This window comes from Somniosus microcephalus, chromosome 9 (assembly GCF_052327205.1).
Source record: "Somniosus microcephalus isolate GS21.2 chromosome 9, FLI_Smic_1.0, whole genome shotgun sequence".
Taxonomy (NCBI): domain Eukaryota; kingdom Metazoa; phylum Chordata; class Chondrichthyes; order Squaliformes; family Somniosidae; genus Somniosus; species Somniosus microcephalus.
In genome coordinates this window covers 233,197,692-233,214,696 of record NC_140995.1, presented here as the reverse complement: position 1 = coordinate 233,214,696, position 17,005 = coordinate 233,197,692, and positions in this window count along the sequence as shown.

Sequence of the window (17,005 nt, the reverse complement as noted above, 5' to 3'; positions counted from 1 at the left end):
TTAATTGGTCAGCCATTTCTTTGTTCCCCATTATAAATTCCCCTGATTCTGACTGCAAGGGACCTACGCTTGACTTCACCAATCTTTTTCTCTTCACATATCTATAAAAGCTTTTACAGTCAGTTTTTATGTTCCCTGCAAGCTTACTTTCATCATCTATTTTCCCCCTCTTAATTAATCCCTTTGTTCTCCTTTGCTGAATCTTAAACTGCTCCCAATCCTCAGGTTTGCTGCTTTTTTTGACCAATTTATATGTCCTCTCTTTGGATCTTATGTTATCCCTAATTTCCCTTGTTAGCCATGGTTGAGTCACCTTTTTTGATTTATTTTTATGCTAAACTGGGATAAACAAATTCTGTAGTTCATCCATGTGATCTTTAAATGTTTGCCATTGCCTATCCACCGTCAACCTTTGAGTGACATTACCCAATCAATCCTACCCAATTCGCGTCTCATACCATCATAGTTCCCTTTACTTAAATTCAGGACCTTAGTCTCTGAGTCAACTACTTCACTCTCCATCTTAATGAAGAATTTTATCATATTATGATCGCTCCGACCCAAGGGGCCTCGCACAACACAGACACAGACAGAGAGTCCGCCCCGCACAGATACAGACAGACAGTCCCTCCCTCACAGTCACAGAAAGGCAGTCCCTCCCACACAGACACAGACAGAGAGTCCCTTTCTCACAGAAACAGACACAGACAGACAGTCCCTCCCTCACAGACACAGACAGACAGTCCCTCCCTCACAGACACAGACAGAGAGTCCGTCCCTCACAAACACAGGCAGACAGACCCTTCCTCACAGACACAGACAGACAGTCCCTCCCTCACAGACACAGACAGAGACAGGCAGTTCCCCCCTCACAGACACAGACAGGCAGTCCCTCCCTCATAGACTCAGACAGGCAGTCCCTCCCTCATAGACACAGACAGGCAGTCCCTCCCTCATAGACTCAGACAGGCAGTCCCTCCCTCACAGACACAGACAGGCAGTCCCTCCCTCACAGACACAGACAGACAGTCCTTCCATCAAAGACATAGACAGACAGTCCCTTCCACACAAACACAGACAGTCCTTCCCTCACAGACATAGACATACAGTCCCTCCCTCACAGACACAGACAGACAGTCCTTCCCTCACAGACTCAGACAGACAGTCCCTTCCACAGAGACACAGACAGACAGTCCCTCCCTCACAGGCACAGACAGGCAGTCCCTCCCTCACAGACACAGGCAGGCCGTCCCTCCCTCACAGATACAGACACAGAGAGACAGTCCCTCCCTCAAAGTCACCTCCTCCCTGACAGACACAGACAGACCCTATCTGACAGATACAGACAGACAGACACTCCCTCACAGACAAGACACAGACAGACAGGCACTCTCTATAATATGTACAGAGTGTGTTATATAAACAGAGGGTGTTCATCTCTATGGTATATACAGGGGTTGTTATTCTCTATAATATATACAGGGTGTGTTATTCACTATAATATATACAGGATGTGTTATTCTTTATAATATAGAAACGGGGTGTGTTATTCACTATAATATATACAGGATGTGTTATTCTCTCTAATATATACAGGGTGCGTTATTCTCTATAATATATATACAGCGTGTGTTATTCTCTATATATACAGAGTGTGTTATTCTGTATATATACAGGGTGTGTTATTCTCTATAATATATACAGGGTGTGTTATTCTGTATATATACAGGGTGTGTTATTCTGTATATATACAGGGTGTGTTATTCTGTATATATACAGGGTGTGTTATTCTCTATAATATATACAGGGTGTGTTATTCTCTATAATGGCCCTGAAATTAGGATTGGGAGCTTGCCGCGCGTGCAAGCCCCCGATGTGCACTTACCCGGCGCGCTGACATTTCAATCCTGGCCCGCATTGCATTTCCTCTCACTGGCCCGCTTGAGGTCCTGCCGCGCTGTGCGTGCGTGACCCAGCGATGAGCCGGCTGGGATCACGTGAGCACAGGGCAACCAATGGGAGGTTGCAAAAGTTCATTCATGAGTTTGATAGTGAGAGCTGTCAAACTCATGAAAACTCCTGGCCCCAAAACACTACTTAAACTTGAAAGAAAATTTAAAAAAAATTGCACTACTTAAATAAACCATAAATAACTGTAAAAAAACTATTTTAAACAATAATTTTAAAATTTAAAAAAAATTATTATATAAAAAATTGGGGCTAAAACTAAACTTACCTTACTGTAAATTCTTTAAAAATAATAAACCTGTGGAATTTTTTTAAATAAATTGTATTTGTAGTGGCGCTTCTTAGTTTCCAAACAGGCAGCCACTGAGCTGTGGGGCTTTTAACAACGAGTAGACGCGTGTCGAAATAAAACGTTCCCAAACGTAGCTTTGTCTTTTAAACTGTTTACTATAACACTTAACAAACGGAATTACAAAGCAAACACGTATAAACGAACACGGTCAAAAACTGTATTGCTCCAAACCTCACAACTTCTGCCTCCTTCAGCCACGTGCAGTTTAAACTGTAAAATGGCTGCACACCATGTGTGGCTTAGGGACTGTACCATTGTGGCAAGAATGAAGGGGGTGTCTCGGACTATACTACTGGAGCAAGAAAATAGGGGGTTTCTTAATACAATAAGTCGGTCAGGTAAATTAACTGTATTATGCCATTTAACCACTATTTTAAAGTATTTTCTTAAGCTTTCATGGCTCTTACATTCCGGCCCCTAATTGACTAGGCACATGAAGCATATCAATTACTCAAACATTAAGAGCCATAAACTAATGAGTTCAACATATTTACAATATAAGTGTCCACTTTTTTCGTTCAGGAACCTTTCACGCTGCTTCTTGTAGCAGGCAGAGCTTTGTGATCGGTCTTTCCAGGGTACTGGTCTTGGTTTGCAAACGAACGCGACGAACGACGCCTCTGGAGTCTGGCATGGTCTTAATTATTTTTCCCATCAACCAAGAATTTCTAGGGGCTGAATCGTCCACGATTAAGACAATGTCTCCGACAATGAAGTTCCTCTTTATTTTGGACCATTTTTGACGCTCCTGTAGCAGAGGTAAGTATTCTCTTGTCCATCTGGTCCAGAAAAGGTCTGACATATACTGAACTTGCCTCCACTTCCGACGGGCATACAGATCTTCCTTTTTGAAGACTCCCGGGGGCATGGCTGGCTGTGTTTTCAACAACAACAGGTGGTTCGGAGTCAGGGCTTCGAGGTCATTGGGATCATCTGATGTCTTAGTTATCGGTCGGTCATTAATGATGGCTTCGACCTCGCACAGAACGGTTTGGAGTCCCTCGTCGTCAAGCGCTTGCTGCTTCAGTACAGAACTGAATAGTTTTCTTACGATGCGTATCTGTCTTTCCCAGACACCTCCGTGGTGGGATGCAGCCGGAGGATTGAAGATCCACTTAATTCCTGTTTGCATCATGGCTTCCTGTATTTTAAGCTGATTCCAACCTTCAATAGCTTCCCGTAGTTCTCTCTCCGCTCCGACGAAATTAGTGCCATTATCAGAACGCATAATGGACACCTGTCCTCTTCTACAGACAAAGCGCCGCAAGGCGTTAATACAGGAATCAGTGTCAAGCGTGTGTGCCACCTCAATATGAACTGCTCTGATGGTCAAACAAGTGAAAAGCACACCATATCTCTTGACAAGGCTCCGTCCTCGCTTTACCTCGAAAGGCCCGAAATAGTCCACCCCTACGTTTGTAAATGGGGGCTTGTCTGGTAACAAACGGTCTTCAGGCAGGTCTGCCATTTTCTGCTCCCCAGCTCTAGCGTGTAACCGTCTGCAAACAATGCATTCAGAGAGTATTTTTCTTATTACGGAATTAGCTCCTGGAATCCAGTATCTTTGTCTTAGCTTCGCAAGCACGTGATTCCTCCCACTGTGTCCAATACTCTGGTGTATATGCTGAAGAATGAGAGTAGCAACCCGGAGGTCCTTAGAAAGGATAGCAGGATGCTTGGCCTCCTCTGGCATAGCAGATTTGTTTAGTCTCCCTCCCACCCTCAGTACTCCATCTTGCAGTGTAGGGTCCAGCTTGTAGATATGACTACCTTTCTTGATTGGAGTATTTCGCTGTAGAGCTTCGATTTCTTCTGGGTATCTTTGTCTTTGACTGAAGCGAACTATCTCCTTCTCAGCCTTGGCCAAATCCTCCACGGTCAATGAATTCTTGCCCAATGTGGTCTTGTGCTGATGCATATACTGCTGTAGAAGCATTCTCTGCTTATCAGGGTTACTTTCAGACTGACTGATAGTGGCTCGGTACTCTTTTCTCTTACCGCTCAGGTGTAGCAGCAACTCTTTCAACCTTAGAAACCATGCAACTGCTTTCCTCAACTGGTGCCATCCTGAGAAATGGTTAACAAGCTTGTTCACTGTGTCAAAGTTCTCTTTCGTATTTATGAGATTTACTGTGACTGATCTCTTGACTTCGACGTCGTCTTCAGCAATCTGACTTGGCATATCTGGTCTTTCTGGCCATGATCTCTCTGTTTCCAGCAGATAACTTGGGCCTTGTATCCAAGTTTCACTCCTCATGAAGTTTTCAGCCTTCAATCCCCGTGAGGCTTGATCTGCTGGGTTTAATGAGGTGTTTACATACCTCCATTGAGATGGTTGTGTAGCTTCTCTAATGGATGAGATTCTGTTTGCTACGAAGGTCTTGAAGCGTATCTTCTCATTCTCTATATACTTCAGCACCGTCGTGCTATCCGTCCAGAAGACAGATTCTTCTAATGGGAGCTGTAACTCTTTCCGCATCACCTGGTCAACTTTAACTGCAACAACCGCTGCCGTCAATTCCAGTCTCGGGATGGTGACCTGCTTCAGCGGAGCCACCCTGGATTTCCCCATGAGGAAGGCACAATGTTTCTGGCCCTGTTGATTTGTCAGCAAGAGGTAAGTAGCCGTGCCATAGCCGTCCTCACTGGCGTCCGAGAAATGATGTAGTTGAGCCGTCTTTGTAACTCCAAAACTCGCGGGCTTGATGCATCTACTGACGTTGAAGCTAGAAAGTTGTTGCAAATCTGTCAACCATCTGTGCCATCTCTGAGCTTGACCTTCTGGGATATCTTCATCCCATCCTCTCTTGTCTCTACACAGCTCTCGTAGCATCAGCTTCACCGGCAGAATGAGTGGTGCCAGGAATCCGAGAGGGTCGTAGATGGAACTGACCACGGAGAGAATCCCTCGTCTTGTGGATGGTCTTTCGTTCACCATTATCCTGAAGTTGAACGTGTCTGACTCAATGCGCCATTGTACACCAAGAGCTCTCTCGATAGGAAGGACATCGTGGCTCAGGTCCAGATCTTTGACTTCAGTGGCTCTTTCCTTTTCTGGGATAGAAGCTGGAACTGCTCTGCTGTTGCTTATCCACTTAGTCAGATGGAATCCTCCATTCGAACACAGAGTTCTAAGGTCTCTTGACAGTGCGATGGCATCGTCTTCTGTTGACATGGACTTCAGACAGTCATCGACATAAAAGTTTCTGAAGATTGTCTCCACAGCCTCTGATGGTGCTTTGCCTTTGCCATCTTCTGCAGTTTTTCTGAGAGCGTAGCTTGCACAGCTGGGAGATGATGTGGCTCCGAACAAGTGTACGGCCATTCTGCATTCCACCATCGCTTGACTAACGTCGCCATCTGGCCACCAAAGGAAACGCAGAAGATCAGCATCTTAATCAGGGATTCTGACTTGGTAGAACATTGATTCTATGTCTGCCATCATGGCAACGAGCTCTTGTCTAAACCTAGTCAAGATGCCAATGAGGGTATTAGTAAGATCAGGACCTTGAAGCAGCTGGTCATTCAGTGAAGTTCCTCTGAATGAGGCGGCGCAGTCAAACACTACACGGATCTTTTTCTTCTTTGGGTGATACACACCGTGATGAGGAATGTACCAAACCCTTCCATCGTCTCTGTTCAACTGTTCCTCGGGCACTTTTACAGCATAGCCTTTCGCTATGATGTTTCTCATGAAGCCTTTGTAGTCTTCGTGAAAGTCGGGGTTCTTGTTCAGCTTTCTCTTTAGACTGATGGCGCGTTGCTCTGCTATGCAGCGATTGTTCGGCATCTTTGCGGTCTGTCTTCTCAGTGGCAAACCAATGTGATAGTGGCCATCAATGAACTGTGTAGACCTTGTCATCAAACCCATGAACTGATGGTCTTCTTGTGACATCTCTGTCTTTCCCTCACAGCTGCGTTCTGAGAAGTCTGTGTTGAACTGCTGTATCAACAGCTCTTCAATGCTTGCGATAGAGATGCGATTAACTGTGACATTTTGGCGTTCCTCCTTGTTCGACTTGTTGCCATCATCTCTCCTTACCGGTCCATTGACTACCCATCCAAGGGCTGTCCTGACGGCGTAGGGTCCGTCATCCTTGCTGTTTATCACCTTGATACGCTTATCAATTACTTCATAAAAGGTGATGAGTCGAAGAAGGGATGATGAGTCGAAAGAAGAGATGAATAAGGCTTTTATTAGCTAAGAAGAGACCATGCTTCTTCGTGAGTGACTGAACAAGTCTGAACGAAACCCACACAGTGGTGGGTGGAGTCAGCTGAGGCATGCCTCCATACACAGCGCCACCCAGAGGTGGCAATATACAATACAGTGGTTTACCACATTCACCCCTTGTTTAATGTGAAGTCCGGCGGGGTGAAGGGTACTACAAGTTAAGTCTATCAGGCGGCCTTGTCTGACGTCCTGATCGTCGTGGTGGCGGCGGTGGTGTTGCAGCATCCGACGTCGGGTCTGGTGTCTGGGTGGTTGGCGAAGATTCCTGGGGCTTTGGCATGCCGTCTGCAGGGGTTGGGTTGGGAGGGGTGGTGGGGGATAACAGTGGTAAGGGGGATAACGGTGGTAAGGGGGATAACGGTGGTAATTCAGGGGTACCCGAGGGTGCGAGATCTCGTATGGAGACCGTGTCCTCCCGCCCGTCTGGGTATGTCACCCAGGCATACTGGGGGTTGGCGTGTAGGAGGTGCACCCGCTCGACCAGGGGGTCCGTTTTATGCGTCCTCACGTGCCTCCGCAGTAGGACGGGCCCAGGAGAAGTCAACCATGCCGGTAGCGAGGTTCCCGATGTAGACTTCCGGGGGAAAATGAACATTTTCTCATGAGGGGTCGCATTAGTGGCAGTACAAAGCAGTGACCGAATGGAGTGAAGCGCTGCAGGGAGGACCTCCTGCCAGCGGGAGGTCGGAAGGCCCTTAGATTTTAGTGCTAAGAGGACTGCCTTCCAAACCGTCGCGTTCTCCCTTTCCACCTGGCCGTTCCCCCGGGGGTTGTAACTGGTGGTCCTGCTCGTGGCGATACCTCTTGTTAGCAGGTACTGCCGAAGTTCGTCGCTCATGAACGATGAGCCCCTGTCGCTATGTATATAGCTGGGGAACCCGAACAGAGCGAAGATGTCATTCAGACACTTGATGACCGTGGTACTGGTCATGTCTGGGCAAGGGATGGCAAAGGGGAAACGGGAGTACTCATCAACTATGTTGAGGAAGTACACATTGCGGTCAGCGGAGGGGAGGGGCCCTTTAAAATCGACGCTCAGGCGTTCGAAGGGGCGGGTGGCCTTGATCAGGCTTGCTCTGTCCGGCCTATAGAAGTGCGGTTTGCACTCGGCGCAGATTTGGCAGCTCTTGGTCATGGTCCTGACCTCCTCGATGGAGTAGGGCAGGTTACGGGATTTGATAAAATGGAAAAACCTGGTGACCCCCGGGTGGCAGAGGTCATTGTGGAGGGACTGCAGCCTATCACTCTGCGCGTTGGCGCATGTACCACGTGATAGGGCATCTGGGGGCTCATTGAGTTTCCCTGGCCGATACAAGATATCATAATTGTAGGTGGAGAGTTCGATTCTCCACCTCAAGATCTTGTCGTTCTTGATTTTACCCCTCTGCTTATTATTAAACATAAAAGCTACTGAACGCTGGTCAGTGAGCAGGGTAAATCGTTTCCCGGCCAGGTAATGCCTCCAGTGACGCACCGCTTCTACAATAGCCTGGGCCTCCTTTTCGACGGAGGAGTGTCTCGTCTCGGGGCCCTGGAGGGTCCTTGAGAAAAAGGCCACGGGTCTGCCCGCCTGGTTAAGGGTCGCGGCTAGGGCGAAGTCGGAGGCATCGCTCTCCACTTGGAAGGGGATGGACTCATCCACCGCGTGCATTGCGGCCTTCGCGATATCGTTCTTGATAAGAGTGAAGGCTGCACACGCCTCTGGTGTCAGGGGGAAGGAGGTGGCTTTGATGAGGGGCCTGGCTTTGTCTGCATAGAGGGGCACCCACTGGGCGTAGTAGGAGAAAAACCCCAGGCATCTCTTCAGTGCTTTTTGGGAGTGGGGAAGGGGTAGCTCCATTAGGGGGCGCATTCTGTCGGGGTCGGGCCCGATGACTCCGTTCTCCACCACGCAGCCGAGGATGGCCAGGCGCTTGGTGTGAAACATACATTTTTCCTTATTGTACGTTAGGTTCAGCCGTTGGGCCGTACGGAGGAAATTTGCTAGATTAACGTCGTGGTCCTGCTGGTCGTGGCCGCAGATGGTGACGTTATCCAAATAGGGGAAGGTTGCCCGCAGCGCGTTCTGGTCAACCATTCGGTCCATCTCCCTTTGGAAGACCGAAACCCCGTTGGTGACGCCGAAGGGGACCCTAAGGAAGTGGTAGAGGCGGCCGTTTGCCTCGAAGGCAGTATACTGGCGGTCCTCATGGCGGATGGGCAGCTGGTGGTACGCTGACTTAAGGTCGATGGTGGAGAATACTTTGTATTGCGCAATCTGATTGACCATATCAGATATGCGAGGGAGGGGGTACGCGTCCAGCTGGGTGTACCGGTTTATGGTTTGGCTGTAGTCGATTACCATGCGGCGTTTTGCAGTGGTTTTAACGACTACAACCTGGGCTCGCCAGGGGCTAGTGCTACCTTCGATAATGCCCTCCTTCAAGAGCCGCTCCACCTCAGAGCTGATAAAAGCTCTGTCCCCGGCACTGTACCGCCTGCTTTTGGTAGCGATGGGTTTACAGTCGCGGGTGAGGTTAGCGAACAGGGGAGGGGGGGGGACTTTTAATGTGGAAAGGCTGCAGGTGGTTTGCAGCGGGCGATTTAAAAGTTGTTGGTTGCAGACTGTGAGTGGGGGGAGGGGTCCACCGTATGCTAGTGTGACACTCTTAAGGTGGCACTGAAAATCCAACCCTAGCAGGACGGCAGCGCAAAGACGGGGCAGGACTAGCAGTTTAAATTTTTGATATTCAGTGCCCCCTACTGACAGGGTCACCACACAGTAGCCGCTGATGTCCATTGACTGGGACTTGGACGCCATAGAAATGCGATGGTGCGTTGGCAGAATCGTGAGGGAGTGGCTACGTACCGTGTCGGGGTGGACGAAACTCTCTGTGCTCCCGCTGTCGATCAGGCAACTGGTGGCGCGGCCGTTTACCGCGATATCCATCATGGAGCTGGATAGATGGTGAGGGTGGCCTTGATCCAGCGTCACGGAGGCCAGTATGTGGCTTAGTGAGTCACTATAGTCATCCGCCGAGACGGTGGTCGGTTCCGGTGACGAAATGGCGGTTGAGTGCGTTGGATACGATGGCGGCGGATGCCATGCGGCCGGGGGTACACAAAATGGCGGATAAGATGGCTGCTCCCACGGCCCGCACGCTGCGCTGCTGGCTGGCTTCCCCTTGCAGGCGTTAGCGTAATGGCCTTTCTTCCCGCAGCCCGAGCAGGTAGCTGTCTTAGCTGGGCAGTGCGCTCTGGGATGTTTTAACTGGCCACAGAAATAGCATTTTTGGGCCTGGTTACTGGGCATCGAAGCAGTTCTTACCGGAGGCTGCTGTCTCGGTTGGGTCGCTGCAGCGGTTGGTGCCGGGGGCGGCGGTCCCGTGTCCCACGGTTTCGATTGCCATGTCTCGGCGCCGTTACGGGGGTATGCCTCGAGGTTTCGGTGGGCCTCCTCTAACGAGAGCGCAAGGGCAATGGCCGTCTTCAGGTCGGGTTCCTTGCTTTCTAGCAGTCTCTGCCGGGTGTGGTCTGACTGGAGGCCCCTGACGAAGGCATCACAGGCGAGTCCCTGCGCGTGCTCCACAGCCGTTACCGCTTTACAATCGCAGTCTCTGCAGAGTGCCAGTAGCGCCCGTGCAAATGCCCCTACCGATTCTCCCGGTTGCTGCCTGCGGGATCCCAAGAGGTGTCACTGGGCGCGTATATTGCCCTTTTAGTAGCTCGAGGGCCGCCACGTACGTATTAGAGTCCCGGATTAGCATATATACTTGATGGCTCACCTGGGCGGTCAAAATTTTCAGTTTGTGATCCTCCTCTGTAACCTGTGAGATTGCGAGGAAGGATTCAAAGCAGCTCAGCCAGTGTTCAAACTTGGCTGATGCACCCACATCTTGAGGGTCGAGGTCCAGGCGTGGTGGTCTGAGGGCTCTCAGCAATGTCTGCTGTATCCGTTGCTGTTGTTGCTCCTCAGGTGTCGCCATTTAACTTTTAGCTAATAAAATTGATACGCTTATCAATTACTTCATAAAAGGTGATGAGTCGAAGAAGGGATGATGAGTCGAAAGAAGAGATGAATAAGGCTTTTATTAGCTAAGAAGAGACCATGCTTCTTCGTGAGTGACTGAACAAGTCTGAACGAAACCCACACAGTGGTGGGTGGAGTCAGCTGAGGCATGCCTCCATACACAGCGCCACCCAGAGGTGGCAATATACAATACAGTGGTTTACCACACACCTGCCATGGCTCCATAGTTTTGTAGGCATTGGTTCCAATTAATAGGCCAATTTCTGCTTCAATGTATGGGAGACGCACCTTTTCTAGGTAAGGCCTTCTATCCACATCCTTCTGCAGGGCTAAGTTCCCTATTCTAACAGGAATCTCCCTCTGTGTGAAAACATTAGGCAGGTCTATGAAGTCCTTCTCTTCAAGTCCACACACTTCTAAGTCTGACAGGATATAACTTTGCATTGACTTCTCATGACCCATGGTGCGTAATAGGATTTCTGTTCTTCTGCCTCTAACGTTCAGCTGTCGCATGAGTGATTCTGTGCAGAACGTTGCTGAACTACCTGGATCCATGAAGGCGTAAGTCTCCACAACCTTCTCACTCCTCTTAGACTTGATCTTTACTGGTACGATGGCAAGAATACAATCACTGTCACCGGCCCCAGTGAATCCACAAGTCTCTGGTTCTAGCGACACCAGAGCACTTGAAACAACCTTCTCGTCGGTATTGTTTTCTTCGCTCTTCTTAGAGACTTGTTCTTCTTTATGGATATGCAGCAGACTGGGATGTTTCCGAGTGCACTCTCTGCATGTTGTTCTTTGCTTACAGTTTCTACTCAGGTGCCCCTGAGAGAGACATCCAAAACATAGGCCGTTGTACTTCAGGAATTCGATTCTGTCCTTATGTGGCTGTGCTTTGATGTCGCTGCAGAAATCCAATGTATGATTCTTCTGGCAGAATAAGCATGGCTTCTGAAAGGCATTAGCAGACGTCACTGTGCTGCTCCTTTTGGGAGATGAGTTCTGGGGCCTTTCTTCCTCGGCCTGAGTGATGATAGTTGCAAAGCTGCTTCCCCTGGGACCACCTTTCCTGAGAGTCTTTGATTCAACAGGCTTGGCTTTCACTCTTCCATCGGTGGTCGGGCTGACATCCTGGATGTTTCCAAACAATGGGTCCCTAGCAATTTTAGCCTGTTTGTCTATGAAATTCACTAAGTCTGCAAACCTGGCTCTACTTTTCCGCCTCTCCATTATCTCAAAGGCTGTTCTTCTCCATTGTTCTCTCATCCTGTAAGGAAGCTTAGAGATGATGATTCTCATAGTCGTAGGATTGTCCATCTCTTCCATGAATTCAACATCCTCCATGGTGTTGCGACATCCTATGAGGAAAAGAACATATGCGTTCAATGCCTCTCCGTCCTCCGATCTGATCTGTGGCCACTTGGTAGCCTTTTCAATATATGCAGTGGCTATCTTCAGCTCGTTACCATAGTGCTCCTGCAGCAACTTCCTGGCTTCTATGTATCCCCGGTCCGGTCTCATGTGTTCACAGCTTCTGACCAGGTCTTGTGGTTTACCACTGGTGTACTGTCCCAGGTAGTACAACTTATCACTGCTGCTCTCTGTTTTGGAGTCAATGGCTTGTTCAAAGGATCTGATGAAGGGCTTATACTTGAGTGGGTCGCCTTGGAACACTGGTATGTCTCTTTGAGGGAGTCGAAACAGATTCTGTTGTTTTACAAGCATCTCTGTAATTTCGTTCTGACGTTGCATCACTCGGTATAGGCTTCTCCCTGTGTCTTCAGGCCTCTGGCGGTCATCAGCAGGGTCTAGTCTAGACCGTCTGACGTCTGGGGTAGCATCACGTGCTCCTGTTAGTGGAGAGGCCACTCTTCCATGCTGTAATGCCAGGGGATTGCCGTCGGACTCTCTTGTAACTCTTGAAGGTGCCCTGGATCCAACTCTATGTGACAACATTGACTGGCAGTATTCGCTCCCGCCGTCCCATGAGCCTTCATAATCTTCGTACGCACTCAACCTGGCGTCTGAGACCGCGATAGCTGTTTTTATCTCCAGCTGTTCTTTCTTTGCCTGCACCTGGGCCTGTTGGGCCCGCACTTGGGCCTGCAGTTGGGCCTGTTGGGCCTGCAGTTGGGCCTCTTGGACCTGCAGTTGGGCCTCTTCCCGTTCAAGAGCTTGCTTCTCCGCTAAAGATGCTGCGCGCGCCATCAACGCCACCCGTTCAACCTCCGCTCTCATGCGTCGCGACGAGCTTGTGGTAGAAGCGACTGACCTGCGTCCAGAAACAGAGCTACCTTCTTTTCGATTTTTGCTCGGTCTGGCGGAAGTCTCTGAAATGCTATCGTCTGGTCCGACTTCATCGTCAACTTTATCTTTCTCTGCTGTATCAGCATCTTGACGAATCTTTAACATCCACTGTTCCGTGGCCTTGATATAGTCCTTAATGCTGGTTGATTTAAGATCAAACCAGTTGTGCTGATCAGCGTTTCCCTCTTCTTCAGACAGAAGTGCTAATACATCTTCATTGAGTACATTAAATTCTTCATGCAGCTTGGAGAAATCGTAATACATTATGTCTTCAGCTTTCTTAATATTAGCATTATCTTCCATGAGACGATCAATTATCTTCATTTTTCCAGTTATCTGAACTAATTTAGCCTTCCTTGCACCTGTGCTTCTATGTAACTTCTCTTCCATTGCCTTTGGGGGGAGCTTTATTTCCCTCTTTTGGCCAGCAATCCTTCTGGCTGGGGGAAGCTCCTGGCTCCGTAAGGCCTTGGCCATTTTACCCGCAGCTCTTATTTAGCTTCTCAATAGAATGAACAAAGCAAGTAACAGTCACTGTACCTTCGCTTTCTTATATTGTCGTCTGGCTCCGTGACCATTCATGTATACGTTCGCCGACGATTCCGTCCTTTCCTTCTTAGGGAGCTAGTTTTTGACTAATGTAGTGGCGCTTCTTAGTTTCCAAACAGGCAGCCACTGAGCTGTGGGGCTTTTAACAACGAGTAGACGCGTGTCGAAATAAAACGTTCCCAAACGTAGCTTTGTCTTTTAAACTGTTTACTATAACACTTAACAAACGGAATTACAAAGCAAACACGTATAAACGAACACGGTCAAAAACTGTATTGCTCCAAACCTCACAACTTCTGCCTCCTTCAGCCACGTGCAGTTTAAACTGTAAAATGGCTGCACACCATGTGTGGCTTAGGGACTGTACCATTGTGGCAAGAATGAAGGAGGTGTCTCGGACTATACTACTGGAGCAAGAAAATAGGGGGTTTCTTAATACAATAAGTCGGTCAGGTAAATTAACTGTATTATGCCTATTTTCTTAAGCTTTCATGGCTCTTACAGTATTAATAGACCACTTACCTGTAAAACTAAGTACTTACGTGTGGTTTTTCAATGCGTAAAAACCGGAGGCCTTTACACATGCGCAACTCTCTAAAAATAAAGGAAATCCAAGTCGCACGCGCTGCCTGTGTAGTTGCACGTGTTCAGCCTCTTAACCCCTTGGATCAGAGGAGAGGAAATGCCGGTTTTCCCCGCATGCGCTGTGCATGCTGAAAACCGGCAATTCCTCCGGGCACACGCGTGAGTACCCCGTCCGTACTCACGCGTTGGGAGAGGAATTACTGGGCCATTATATACAGATGTAGGAGTCGCTGGAAATCAACAGACTGCGAGACTTTCGTAGCAGCAAAGAAAAACGTATGTTAGCTTTATTAACTGTCCGCATGGACTGAGGGACTCGGCCTCGTCGCAGGGCTATGACGTCATCACACAATCGACAACTCTTAAAGGGACCCTGCCCCGATAACCCAACCAAGTTCCGTACAGAACATGGAGCGATAACAACATTGGCTAAACATAGTGAATTGTGTTACTGTCCCTATGTGGTCTCCGCCACATACGTCCCCCCAGAATTCACTAGAACTGGCAATGTCAGTCACTGAGGGGCCCGGATCACACGGCCGAAACGGCTCCTTAAGTCCGGGGTGGGGACCGGGGGGGGGGGGGGTCGCCGGAGGGTCCCCGGTCGCTCGGTGGTGGACTGAGGGTGCAGAAGCCAGAGGTCGGCCCCGCCGCGGGGGCTGAGCCAACCCAACGGGTCGGTCCAGATCCAGGTGGGCCAGCTTAAGACGGTCCACGGAAATGTAGTCCAGCCGGATTGACGATTAGGCCGTGCTGGCTGAGGCATTCGAAGAGAGTCCGGAGGTGGGACACATGCTCCGTCCTGGAGGCGCTGGCGATGAGAATGTCGTCCAGGTAGATGAACAGGAATGGCAGGTCCCGTAACACAGTGTCCATTAGGCATTGAAAAGCCTGAGCGGCGTCTTTGAGACCGAATGGCATGTGGAGGAATTCGAACAGCCCGAACGGGGTGATCACCGCGGTTTTCGGGACGTCCTGCGGCCAGACGGGGACCTGGTGGTAACCCCGAACGAGGTCCACTTTAGAGAAACCAACTTTCCCGGCCAGGCGGGCGGAAAAGTCCTGGATGTGTGGAATCGGGTAGCGGTCGGGGGTCGTAGCGTCTTGAGGCGCCGGTAATCGCCGCATGGGCGCCAACCGCCGCCTGGTTTCGGTGCGATGTGGAGGGGCGAGGCCCATGGACTGTTTGAACGGCGAATGATGCCGAGGCGCTCCATCGCGTCGAACTCGGCTTTAGCGATGGCGAGTTTCACCGGGTCGAGGCGCCGAGCGTGGGCGTAGACAGGCGGACCGATGGTTGGGATGTGGTGTTCTACCCCGTGCTTGGTCGCGGCGGATGAGAAAGTGGGATTCGTGAGGTCCGGGAACCCGGCGAGGATGCGGGAAAACTCGTCGGAGGCCGAGAGTGCACTGGACAACTTCGTCGTGCCGGAACCACTGAGCGAACTGAAAGTCTCAGCGTGGATGAGACATCGGTTCTTGACATCTGCCAAAAGGCCATTGGCGCAGAGGAAGTCAGCGCCGAGAAGAGGGGTGGACACTTTCGCTGTAACAAAGTCCCAAGCGAAACACTGCCCGCTGAAACACTGCCCGCCAAAACACAGCGCCACGCTCCGTTTTCCGAAGGTACAGTTGGAACTGCCATCGCGCCTTCGAGGGCGGGGCCGTGGCTCCCCCCCTGTATGTCTATGGTTGACGCGGGCAGGACGCTCACCTGGGCACCCATATCGCAGAGGAAACGACGTCCTGAGTCAGTGTCCGTAATGAATAACAGACTACCTGAATGGCCGACAGCCATGGTAGCTAACGAGTGGGCCTTTGCGTTTCCCGACACGGTAAAGCTGCACGGGGGCCGGCACGTCTTAGCTTTGAGGCCGAACTGCGCGTGGTAGAAGCACATGCTTGGGGGCTGCCGCCGTTGGGCTGTGGCGGTGGGGGCAGGGCCCCGCATGGCCGCGCAGTACTGTTGCCCGGCGGAGAAAAATTTGTCGGTCTCCTTGGCCAGGTCGCGGAAATCACTAATATGAGAGTTGGCTAAAGCCGACCATACCTGCCCTGGCAGCTGTTGTAGGAACAGTTCTCTGAAGAGGAAGCACGGCTTGTGCTTGCCCAGGAGGGTTAACATGTGGTCCATCAGTTCTGAGGGCTTGGAGTCGCCAAGCCCGGGTAGAGAGAGAAGCTGGTGTGCGCGCTTGGGTTCAGTTAGTCCAAAAGTCTCGAGGAGGTGCGTTCTCAGCGTCGCAAATTTGTGGTGCTCCGGGGGGTCCTCAAACAGGCTCATGACTCTGGCCGCGGTGGAGCTGCCGAGAGCAGAGACGACGTAATAATACTTCGTGTCGTCTGCGGTGATGTCCCGGAGTGCAAACTGAGCCTTGGCCTGGGCGAACCAAGTGGCCGCCTGTCATTCCCAAAACTCCGGTAATTTGAGAGAAATGGCGTTCGTCGCCATCTCGGATAAAGTCTTTGGAAACGTCCAAAAGAGAAACAGAGTCACCAATGTAGGAGTCGCTGGAAATCAACAGACTGCGAGAGTTTTGTAGCAGCAAAAAAAAAAGCGTGTTAGCTTTATTAACTCTCCGCATGGACTGAGGGACTCGGCCTCGTCGCAGGGCTATGACGTCATCACACAATCGAAGACTCTTAAAGGGACCCTGCCCCGATAACCCAACCAAGTTCCGTACAGAACGTGGAGCGATAACAACATTGGCTAAACATAGTGAATTGTGTTACTGTCCCTATGTGGTCTCTGCCACACAAGGTGTGTTATTCTCTATAATATATACAGGGTGTGTTATTCTCTATAATATATACAGGGTGTGTTATTCACTATAATATATACAGGGTGTGTTATTCTCTATAATATATACAGGGTGTGTTATTCACTATAATATATACAGGGTGTGTTATTCACTATAATATATACAGGGTGTGTTATTCTCTATAATATATACAGGGTGTGTTATTCACTATAGTATATACAAGGTGTGTTATTCTCTAT